Source organism: Eretmochelys imbricata, chromosome 7 (genome assembly GCF_965152235.1).
Source record: "Eretmochelys imbricata isolate rEreImb1 chromosome 7, rEreImb1.hap1, whole genome shotgun sequence".
NCBI classification, from domain to species: Eukaryota; Metazoa; Chordata; order Testudines; family Cheloniidae; genus Eretmochelys; species Eretmochelys imbricata.
In genome coordinates, this window is record NC_135578.1 from 90,222,616 (window position 1) to 90,234,408 (window position 11,793).

The 11,793-nt window shown below is 45.2% G+C and overlaps 1 protein-coding gene across 15 annotated transcripts in view; it reads right to left on the reverse strand.

The window, feature by feature from the left end:
- SGMS1 (sphingomyelin synthase 1) overlaps positions 1 to 2,389 on the reverse strand; it is a 204,175-nt gene extending 201,786 nt beyond the window's left edge. For all 15 annotated transcript variants that reach the window (XM_077822310.1, XM_077822307.1, XM_077822309.1 and 12 more), the window contains exon 1: positions 1,962 to 2,389. The gene's annotated coding sequence lies outside the window, so the exon portion shown is untranslated. The remainder of the gene's footprint in view (positions 1 to 1,961) is intronic.
- Positions 2,390 to 11,793: the final 9,404 nt, after the last annotated feature.

Consider the following 11,793-nt stretch of genomic DNA (forward strand, 5'->3'; position numbering starts at 1 on the left):
ACTGGAAACCTGAAGTTTCCAGGCATACTAACCAAGTTCCCTCTAATTTTTGACAGGCCGTGTGCACAAAAAAATTCTTCTGTGCAAATTTTTGACAGGCCGTGTGCACAAAAAATTTATTCTGTGCAAATTATAGTGCTTCTGTGCAAATTTTTGTGCGCACGGTGTTTCACTGTGTGCGGGGGGGGGGGTTAGGATCTGTATGCATGCGCACACGCGCACAGTTTAGAGGGAACAGTAATACTAACCCATACCTGTGGCCGAGTAACACACCCCTCACTAAGCCCTCATCCACCCCAGCACACTACCACAAAGCACATTAACCATCCCCAGCCCTGTAACACCCCCCACCTCGCCACAAATCAATGGGTCTTGAGCTAGGACTGCTGACTCAGTGGAAGCAACACCAGGGCTCTTCAGTACAGGCCTCTACAGTCACATAAGAAAACAAAAATTAGCCTTTTTTTGTGTATAGAAGATGGGAATTCAGATGAGGTCCTTATAGTTTGACGCCAGTATAGGCCTTAGAAGCGCTACTGTAAACAGATCACCCTTCCTGGGGAGTTCTTGGATGGTTGGGCTACAATCCATGAGTCTTTGAGCTAGGACTGCTGAGTCAGAGGAAGCAACACCAGGATTCTTCAGTCCAGGCCTCCCTTACACAAAAGGGGAGCCTCCCTGGAACTGCGCCTCCAATAACCACCAAGAAACAAAATCAATCTACCTAAGCAGCTGTGTGCAAGAGCCAGGGAGGAATCCATTCATTACTGTGCCTCCTTCACTTCTCATAGCTCTGGGCCTTGTGGGGAGCAGAAAGCCTGCAAGCATTCACAAAAGAGAATTTCGTACCTATTGCTGAATTCCCAGCTCAGCCTGGAATTTCATCCCACAAAGATCTAGGTTGACTATTCCCATTTCACTGCTCCCGGTTAAAGCAGAGATGTAACCAACAGCTTTGGCCTTAAGAGACGCCATTCTCCATCACTCCCTCCCTCAAGAATTCAGAACTTGTGACTGCAGCTGCTTATCTGCCCCAGGTTGTAACTCAAAAGACATCGCTGGGCCACTTTCATCACTGAAGATAATGTCCATAAAATCCTAAAACTACCTTTTGACTGTAGAAAGGTTAGTGACAAGATCATCCTTTTATATGCCCCCTTGTTGCAATTTGAGGTTCCAGACACTACAGCATTTAAAACCAACAGGGCCACATTCATTACTCTCTCTCTCACCACATACATACATACATACACACACACCCCTCCCAACTCCAGCAGCAACCCTCACCTTGGCACTCTAAACCCCTTCATCCATCACCTGTGTGCCCAGCACACTAACCCTTTCCCTCAGCAGCTGCCTCTCCACTCTGGCTCTATGCCCCAATCCCAACTAGGTCTTCCCTAGTTCACTAACCTCTGCCAGCACCTCTCATCAGCTACCTTCTGATCTGGCACACGAAACCTCCAGCCTCCCAGACACTGCCACATCACAACACTGTAATCCAGACAGCAACCCCATTCCTTCCCGGCACACACACACTCTGACATGTCCCCACCCTGTCCTGCAACACTGACACCCTCCCCACCCTAACAAACCAGCCTCCCTGGCCCAAAAACCCTCCCAACACCCTAACCTCACCTTCCGTCCTGGACACTAACCCCTCACCCAACCCAAGGCGGTAATCCCCTCGCACCACAACCATCCCTCCACAATCCCGGCTCGCCAACTACCCCCTCCCCAGCTCACTAACCACCAGCCCCCTGACTCAGCTCGCTGCCCACACCAGCCCCGGCTCGCTGCCACACACACACACATACACACACACACACACACACAGGCGCGCGCGTCCCCAACGCTCGCTGTTGCGGGCTCTCGAGGGCGCAGCCGGGTCCCAGGGACGGGGGCTGCCTCCGGGCACGGGGCCCTGGGCAGGATCAGGCCGGGTGGCCCCTGGCACTCACCGGGCTGCGGGCCGGGCCGGGCCGCCTCCTGCAGCGGAAGCCCAGCGCGGGTGGGCGTCGGGGTGCTGGGGACGGGTCGCCGAGGCTCTGGGCGGCTGCAGGACCCTCCGAGCTGTGGCGCACGGCACGGCCACTGGCGAAGTCCCCTGGGCGGCGGCGGCAGAGGCCCGTAGGTCCCGTTCGGCGAGGGGCGGGGAGGGCTCACCCACGTGATGGGCCCGTGTCGTCCTGCGCAGCTGCCATCATCCGCTGGTCTGGCGGGCTCCGCGCCCCCCCGGGGGGGACCCGGCAGCGCCCCGCCCGCGCCAGCGGGACCCCCACGGCCGCTCCTGGAGAGCCGCCCACACCGCCGGCAGCCAGGCCTCGCACACACGGGAGCCCTGGACGAGGCGGAGACTGGAGAACGAGCGAGCTGGGGAGGGTGCCTGCGCCTTCATGTCTCTGTGAGCCTGAGAGAAATGTGACGTGTGAACACTAGAAGGACGCATATAAAACATATACAAAGTGTTATTTGATAGCATGTATTGCAGTGTAAACGTAACGAGCTGTAACTAAAGATAAACACAGCCCAGGCGCCACCCCCGCCAAGTTCACTCAATACACTGCGAACGCACCTATCAACCACAAGGCGGCCAGACTAGAAGTTATAAAAGATGTAGGCCCGGGGCAGTCAGTCCACAGAACAGCACCAACGCATCACACTCCGCTGCCCCTGCCGTCAAAAAGGCCAGTTTGGCCTGACTCAGTAAAAAAATTGCCCAGGCAGAAAACAGGCCATGTGCGAGCGCTGTATCTCACTCCCAAAATTAACAGGGACCTGCAAAAACCGTTGAAAAGCTGCTGCAAAAAATCAAAAAGAGGAATCAAACAGGGACAATGGAAGGAAAAATGAAAGGCCATAGCTGAGGCTAAACAAAAGAGGTGCAGCCTACACTCCTCAGGTGTTGTGGCTCACAAAGTGATCGCTAAATAGCGCCAAGAAGCAAGACTCACCACTGCTCAAGTTACCCAAGTGCTTAGGGAGATGAGACTTGCAAACCATCCTCCAGGCCAGGGACAAATGTATCCTCCAGGAAGTGTCAGGGAGATCAGATTGGGAAGCATAATGCTGCATCTTGACTCAGAAACCATAGAGCTGCTTCTTGTTCTTAAGTAGGACCCTACCAACTTCATGGTCCATTTTGGTCAATTTCACAGCCAGGGGGTTTTAAATTAGTCAATTTCACCTTTTTAGATGTTTACATCTGAAATTTCACAGTAGAGTTGTAACCATGAGTGCGGGGGGTCGCAAGGCTATTGTAGTGGGGTCATGGGATTGCCGCCCTTACTTCTGCCCTGCTGCTCGCAGAGGTTCCGCCTTCCGAGCTGTCCAGCTGGCTCTCTAAAGCCAGTGCAACAGCCAGCAGAAGTGAGGATCACATGATATGGGGAGGGGGTTACTATATGTCTGGTTTTCCCAGCAGCTTTGGATTCTGATAGCAGGAGCCGCAGCCTTTCCACTCAGGGGTGTGTATGTGTCAGCTCAAGCCACAGCCTCTCTGTGTGGGGTTTGTTTGTGTGTGTGTGTGGCTGTGTGTGACAGGTTGAACTGTAGCCTCTCCATGTGGGGAAGTGACAACTTGAGCTCTGCAGCCCGGGGAGGTTCCCGGAGGTGGGTCTGATCTGCCCTGGGAGCGGCCCCTGTAGGGGAAGAGGAAGTCTTGTCCCTCCACATCCCCTGCTCGGACTAGCAGCTGGAGTCTTGCACAGGGAAGGAGCCCTCACCTGGGCACCAGATTTCACAGGGGAGATCAGATTTCATGTTGCGAGAGGCATTTTTCATGGCCGTGAATTTGGAAGGGCCCTATTCATAAGTGGAAAAGAAGCATCTGTCAGACACTTTCAGGACAAGAGCCTGCCCAGCTGTAACCAAATCCTGGTCACAGAAGGAAAAATAGCTTGTGAAGGGAATGCAGGAGTGCCCTCTGCAAAAAATCTCTGCAGACACTGAGCAGATTATTGAGACTGTAAATCAGAGAGGCTTTTACCCAAAAAACACACAGATCAGACGCCAATCTAAATAGTGATGGCTGCTGCCAACTCCAACTAAACCAACCAGGAGCAATCAAGCAGGTCAACCCAGCCTGGGTAAAAGCAGAAGAAGGTTCCTGGAGGAGATAGCCTTGGAGGGGAAAAGAGGGTTAAAAAATGTGTATTGTCCAAGAGCCATGGACTGTAAAATACCTGGTTGGCTGAGCACTTTGCAGGAGTCACCAGGAGTTGAAAAGGCCATTGTAGAATGTAGGTAAATCGAGGTTAAGTAACCATGTCCAGCAGAACAAATGAGAGTCAAAGCCCATCTCCCCAGCATGACAGAGGGAAAAGAAAGCCACTGAACAGACCAAATGCAAAACGTTGACAACCTACTGACCAGGTCAATGACCCCATCTCTCTCATCTACCAGCAAGAATAGCAAATCAGAGTGAAACCAGGTGTAACCGTTCCAAAAAATGGTTGATGTGCTTCTGAATCCAGTCCAGGAGTTCTGATAAAGGGTCCAGATACAGCAGTAGGTGCTACAACATTGAGGTCATGAAGTTGTTGGCAACCAAAGCCTATCCCCAAAAAGGAAGTCCAGTAAGGAGCCAGCACCATTTCTGCAAGAGGCCTTGTACCCGCCACAGCTGTCTCCCATATCTATATTGTTCAGATCAGAAATAAAAAAAACACTTTCATCCCAGAGGTGCCCCCATTATTGGAATTGTGAGGGCAGCAATTGGGAACCACTACCTATTGCCAAGATCCCAATAAGATCAAATTGTTCTTTGCCCAATTGATTCGAGCAAAGGAAGCCTGTTCGTATACTTGCAGACAGGTGCAAAGTGCCTGCACATAACCTTCAGACATGATAAAATCTGAGATGTCATCAATATAGGCTGACAGACAAACCAGGAAAGCATCTGGCTCCCTGGGCAAAGGCAGGCCAGTCAGTGGGCTTCTTATGAGGTGCAAGAATGACTCCAGGCTCAGGGCAGATAACATCCCAGACAGAAGGAACCCCTGAAGAGCACGTCTATGTACTGGTAAGTAGCAGCGAAGACCCCCCATTAATCTTTAGGTTTCAGAGTAGCAGCCGTGTTAGTCTGTATCCGCAAACAGAAAAGGAGTACTTGTGGCACCTTAGAGGCTATCAAATGTATTTGAGCATAAGCTTTCGTGAGCTACAGCTCACTTCATCGGATGCATACTGTGGAAAATACAGTGGGGAGATTTATATACATAGAGAACATGAAACAATGGGTGTTACCATACACACTGTAAGGAGAGTGATTACATAAGGTGAGCTATTACCAGCAGAAGAGCAGGGGCGGGGAGGGGGGGGAACCTTTTGTAGTGATAATCAAGGTGGGCCATTTCCAGCAGTTGACAAGAACGTGTGAGGAACAGTGGGGGGTGGGAGGGGGAAATAAACATGGGGAAATAGTTTTACTTTGTATAATGACCCATCCACTCCCAGTCTCTATTCAAGCCTAAGTTAATTGTATCCAGTTTGCAAATTAAGTCCAATTCCAAATCTTTAAAACACTAAAACATTACAATAAAAAAAAATGAAGTAATTGGCCCAATCCAAAATGTTTCCAATGTTTTAAAAAGATAGACACGGTCAAGTCTATCAAAAGCTCTCTCCTGGTCCACTGCAATAAATCCCACATCCAGATTTAAAAGTTTGTGAAAGTAAAAATATAGAATCACAGAAATGTAGGGCTGGAAGAGGCCTCAAGAAGTCATCAAGTCCAGCCCCCTGTCTTGAGGCAGGAACAAGTAAATCTAAACCATCTCTGACAGGTCAAACCTGTTCTTAACCTCCAATTATGGGGATTCCACAACCTTCCTTGTTAGCCTGACCCAGAGCTTAACTACCCTTACAGTTAGAAAGTTTTTCCTAATGGCTAACCTAAATCTCCCTTGCTGTAGATTAAGCCCATTACTTTTTGTCTCACCTTCAGTGGAGATGGAGAACAAATAATCATTGTCCATGTTTTAACAGCTCTTACTTAGCATATGTGAAGCCTGTTATCTTCTTTTCTCAAGACTAAATATGCCCAATTTTTTTAACCTTTTCTCAAAGGGGTCATGTTTTCTAAACCTTTTATCATTTTTGTTGCTGTCCTCTGGACTCTGTCCAATTTGTCCACATCTTTCCTAAAGTGTGGTATTCAAAATTGGACACAGTACATCAGGAATTAAAAACAAGTGATCAAAAATACAGAGGTTAGGGACAAAATATGTTTGAACAAGGTGTATCAAACAGTCCAGATAGTTTTACAGATGATTTTCAAAGGCTGTGATTAGGCTCTTATAATCAGAATAGTGAAAGAGAAATAGGTCTCCAGTTCAGTAAGTCACAAAGGACCCCTTGGGCTGCAGGGTGATTACTGCCCTGCAGCAGATGAGGGGTGTGATGCCTCCCCCCCCAGGCTGCCACCTGGAACTGAGCCCTCTGTGTCACCAATCTGGGTTCCCTCTTGCACTATGATGCTGTGACAAGCTGCAAAGTCCTCCAGGCTTGCACTCACACCAACATCCAAAAGCAGGGACCACCCCATCTGTGTTCATGAATGCTCTGGCCAGCCACTCATGAACCCATAATAGAGAGGCGGCAGCCAAAATATGCCCCCAGCTCCCCAGCCTAGGACCCCAGAGCTGTACCATCCTGCCCTGGTCAAAAACCTGACCAGTATGAATTTATTACGCAGTCCACCACTTCTACAAAGGAAAGTGGACGTGCACCAACTCTTGTTCCTGAGCTGAGATTTTTTCCCTTTGTACTTCAAACAATACACAGTGTTTTAGGTAAAATATAAAAAAGGTTTATTATCTACAGAAAGATAGATTTTAAAATACCATAAGTGAGAGCAAACAAATCAAAGCAGATTACTTAGCCAATTAACAAAAATGCAAACTAAGCCTAAAATACTAGATAGATAGGGTCTGAATTAGCAATATCCCACCCTGGCTGATGATACAAGCAGTCCACCGAGTTTCCGTACACAGGCTAGAAATTCCTTTAGCCTGGGACCAGCACTTCCCCCAGTTCAGTCTTTGTTCCTCGGGTGTTTTTAGTTGTCCTCTAGTGTGAGGAGTGAGGTCCAGTCATGATGTCACTTCCCCCTTTTATATCTTCTTCCAACTTGCTGGAAAGCTCTTTTGCTGTGACCTGTGTCAAACAGTTCTCATTGTGCAGTGCTATCTTGAAGAAGTTTCTATTGTACACAGTTCCTGGGGTAAACCTTGTGCTTCTGTGTATTTCTTCAATAAGCCATTAACATTGTTTGGCCTTTTTACTGAAAGGCTGCTTGTGGGTGTTCTTAACCTCACAACATGTTTCAGGAGTATATACATAGCCACACTTCATAACTTTACATACTATAGCACATACAATCCAACGAGATATTAATGTCTAGCAAATCAAGACTTTTAGAATGATTCTTCACAAAGCATACTTTGTACAAAAGGTATCATAATTATATGACAGTGGTGAATAAGGGGGTGCTAGGATGTCACAAGAAGCAGCTCCTTCTCTTGGACGCATTCCATCAGGAAGAAAATCTGAACCAATAAGATGCCAGAAATGTTCAAAAATTCAGAGGACAGCCTGTCAATACCTGACGTCTTGCCTGTACAGAACTGCTGGACCATAACAGAGAGTTTCTGTAATGATAGAGAAGCATCCAGACACTACTGTTTCCCACCAGTCAGACAGGGTTAACCTTGGTACGGCTTCTCTATCACTAGCACATCATAGCTTCAGGCAAGTACAGCACACTGTAAAAGGAAACAGTTGCTTTCTGGATCTCTGCATAGTCAGCCATCACATAACTATCAGGCTGCCAGAGACAATGCGTCTGCTGGCAGTCCACAGTCTTTCTCTCCAAATCAAAATAAAAAACATGTGGAAGCACTGATATTATACAGATGTGTGAAACAGGCCCAAACCAGGGCTCCCTGCTCCTTCTCCTCCAGCAAGCACCTCAGAAGCTGGCACCTTCTCAGTAAGAGTCTGGTGGATCTGCACCAGGTTCCCCACATATACTTCCATGATGTCACATTCCAAGGCACTCATAGCATGATGAAAGGATTGAATAGCAGCCTGGACGTACTCATGGCAGAATAGCTGGATTTCGACCTTCTCAGCATCCTAGCAGTTGTCTCCGGGACTCAAACAAAGGGCTTCTGCTACTGCCAAAGCTCCCAGAACACAGCAAACACCTGGGTAAAATTCAGGTCCTACAACAGTTTGGCATTAGAGCGCCAGGAGGAAGCACAAGCCGGAAGAGGGAAAGACTCACTAACAGAAACACAATGATGTTCAGACAAGTGAGTGGAAGACTGAACAGACATATTCATAGTTGAGTTCATGCTACAAAAGTGATCCAGTATAGTCCCTGAGGCACAGTTGGGAGTAGCCCTCAGCCAGGAGTACTGCCTAACTACAGGGTGAGAGCACCTCCAGACATCCATTAACCCAAAAGGCTGAAGGACACAGTGCAGTCAAGCAAGGCCTGAGCAAGCATCTGCAGAAAAGAGACAAGGTTGGTGGAGGATGTATTATTTTATTGGTCATAAATAGAGATGTCCACAGCAGAAATAGCACTCCCAATTAGCTCATGGCATATGCTGAATGAGCACCTGTATAGGGTCTTGTGCTTTTTGCGGTCCCAGAATCGTGCACAAACTAACACAGGTGAATGAAACAGCTTGCCAGGAAAAAAAAGGATCATTTGGTCAAGGAGTACATTCTTGGAAAGTGGGCTGAACAGATTGCCACGTGAAGGGGTTCTATGCTGATTCCCATCATGAAGGTAGCTAGGTGCTAAGATGACAGTCATTCAGAGGTGTAAGGGAAGCCGGATACTGCATGAATGGGGTGGAGCTAGGAGACAGACAAGTGACAAGAGGGGAAGCTTGCCAGAGACCAGCTGTCTAGAATGAGCATAGTGGTGAACTGGCGACCTAAAGGAAAGGCTGGAAATCTGGCTACTAGTTGATTAGGGAAAGATTAATGGATTATAAAGCCAGAAGGGGCTAATTGTGATCTTCTAGTTTGACCTGTATAACACAGTCTGTAGGATTTCCCTGGATTAATTCCTGTTCAAACCTTTGCATGACTTTTAGAAAAAAATGCAATCTTGATTTAAAAATTTTCAGTGATGGATAATCCACCACAACCCTTAGTAAATTGTTCTAATTTCAAAAACGTATGCCTTATTTCTAATCTGCATTTGTCTAGCTCCAACTTCCAGCCATTGGATCTTGTTATATCCTTGTCTGTTAGGCTGAAGAGACCATTATCAAATTTTTGTTTCCCATATAGCTATTTATAGACTGTGATCAAATCATCTTAATCTTCTCTTTGTTTATGTAAACAAATTGAGCTCCTTGACTCTATCAGTATAACACGTCTTCCAATCTGTTAATAATTCTTGGAGCTCTTTTCTGAATCCTCTCCAACTTAACAACATCCTTCTTAAATTGTGACACCAGAACTGGACACAGTATTCCGGTAGTTGTCACACCAGTGCCAAATACAAAGGTAATATACATACAAAAAATCACATCAGCCCTTTTGCCAAAGCTTCACTCTAGGTGGTCATGTTTAGCTAATTATCCACCATGGCCCCAAATTCTTTTCAGAGTAATTTCTTCCTGTAAACATGGTCTACATTCTTTGTTTCTAGATATAAGACATTACTTTTGGCCATATTAAAATGAATATTGTCTGCTTTCAGCCAGTTTCCCAAGCAATCCATATCACACTCTATGAGTTACCCTTCGTCATTATTATTTACCACTCCCCCAGTTTTTGTATTATCTGCAAACTTTATCAGTAATGATTTTATGTTTTGTTCCAGGTCATTGATAAAAATATTAAATAGTATAAAACCAAGAACCTGCCTGAGCATAGTTCCCCACTCAAAATTAATTTTGACACCTCTCATGTGGCCAGTATTTAATCCATTTAATGTGTACCATGTTGATTTTGTATTGATCTAGTTTCTTAATCAAAAGTTCATGTGGTATCAAGTCAAATATTTTACAAAAGTCTGAGTATATTACATGAACACTGTTACCTTTATCAACCAAATTTGTAATCTGGCCAAAAAAAAGAGAAAAGAACATTAGTCTGATAGGTTTATGGAAAATAAATACTATGTTGATTAGCATTAATTATATTACCATCTTTGAAATCTTTTATTAATTGAGTCCTGTATTAGCCATTCCAACATTACCTTTCTTCTAGTCTTCTGGAACTAATAAACACTAATGGGACAGAGAACTCATTGGCCTTGTCTTTTAAAACTCTTGGATATCAGTTATCAGGAGCTGCTGATTTTAAAATGTCTAACTTTAGTACCTGCTGTCTAATATTCGCCTGAGTTACATTTGGAATTAAAAATATTTCATCATCACATGATAGGACTACATCATCTGGCTTTTTCCCAAGTACAGAACAGAAATATTTATAGAACACTTCTACCTTTTCTTCGTTAATATTTATATTTCTTCCATTTACATCTACAAATGGACCAATATCATAGTTAGGATTTCTTTTGTTCCTAATATAGTTTAAACTTTCCTTCTTATTGTTTTTAACTCTGCTGGCCACAGATTTTTCCTTCTGTCCTTTTGCTTTCCTCATCAATTTTCTATAATTCCTAGCTTCTGATTTATATTTTTTGCTATCAACTTCTCCCTTCTTTCATTGGTTTTATTTATGTTATATATATATATACACACACACACACACACACGCACATACATACAGAGAGAAGGGGGAGGAAGAGAGAGATTTTATATATATATATATTGATTTTTGATAGATGCCTTCACTTCCCCTCTAAGTAAGGATGGTTTTTTAACCAGTGTGGCTTTGGGGCCATTTAGTAAAAAAAATTTAAGCAATTACCATCCATATTTTCCCTAAATTCTGTCTCCCAATGGATTTGGCTCATAATTGTTTTCAACTTTGTGAAATTGGACCCTTTTAAAGCACCAAGTGTATATATATTACTGTTTTAGACTTTAGGCTGGCCTAAATAGATGGAGTCCATCAAGCAGACATCTGCAACAAGTGTCTGTGCGTCCCCAACATGACTCAGCCAAGTGCCAAAGCCTATTGGAACCTCCAGCATAAAGTTGTCCTACTCACCTAATCCTACCAGATGAAGAATCCTTCCTGAAGCCTCTGACCTGACTTTTCTTCCTCTCCCTCCACACATGTGAAGTGGGAGCTCTTATATAATTTCTAAGGGAGAAAGCAAATGTGAAGGCAGTTGGCTTGTATGATTGTACAACAGTCGCTGCACATTGGCAGGCATATGAAAGTTGGTCTGTCCTGATATCATTTGTACAATATCTGGAGCTTTGGCCATAGAAAAGTTTCTCATTTTTGGCCAATATAAGTGCCACTATACATCTATTCAAACATTTTTTCAATATCCTATTTGAACGTCCAAAGCACAGATTCTTATACTTTAAAGGGTAGCTCCGTCCTACCTCGTTTTAGTTACCAGGGCTATCAAATAATTTTGTTGCTTCAAATGGTGAAACAGTCTTGAGGAATGATTTTTCCTAAGTACCTTTAAATGCAGTCTGGTCCTTTTGGTTGTTTTCCAAATTGACTGAATTATGGTCTGATTTTATTGAGGCTTGGCACAATTAGTTTGCAAAAGAAAATGTGATAGTTGCAGGGAATGGTTTCCATGGCATCTGTCAGAGAAATCACTAGATCATTTTCTAGGCTGGTTGCCATGTCTCCTGTTGGTGGTGCAAAGATGAATTCTGGAAATTT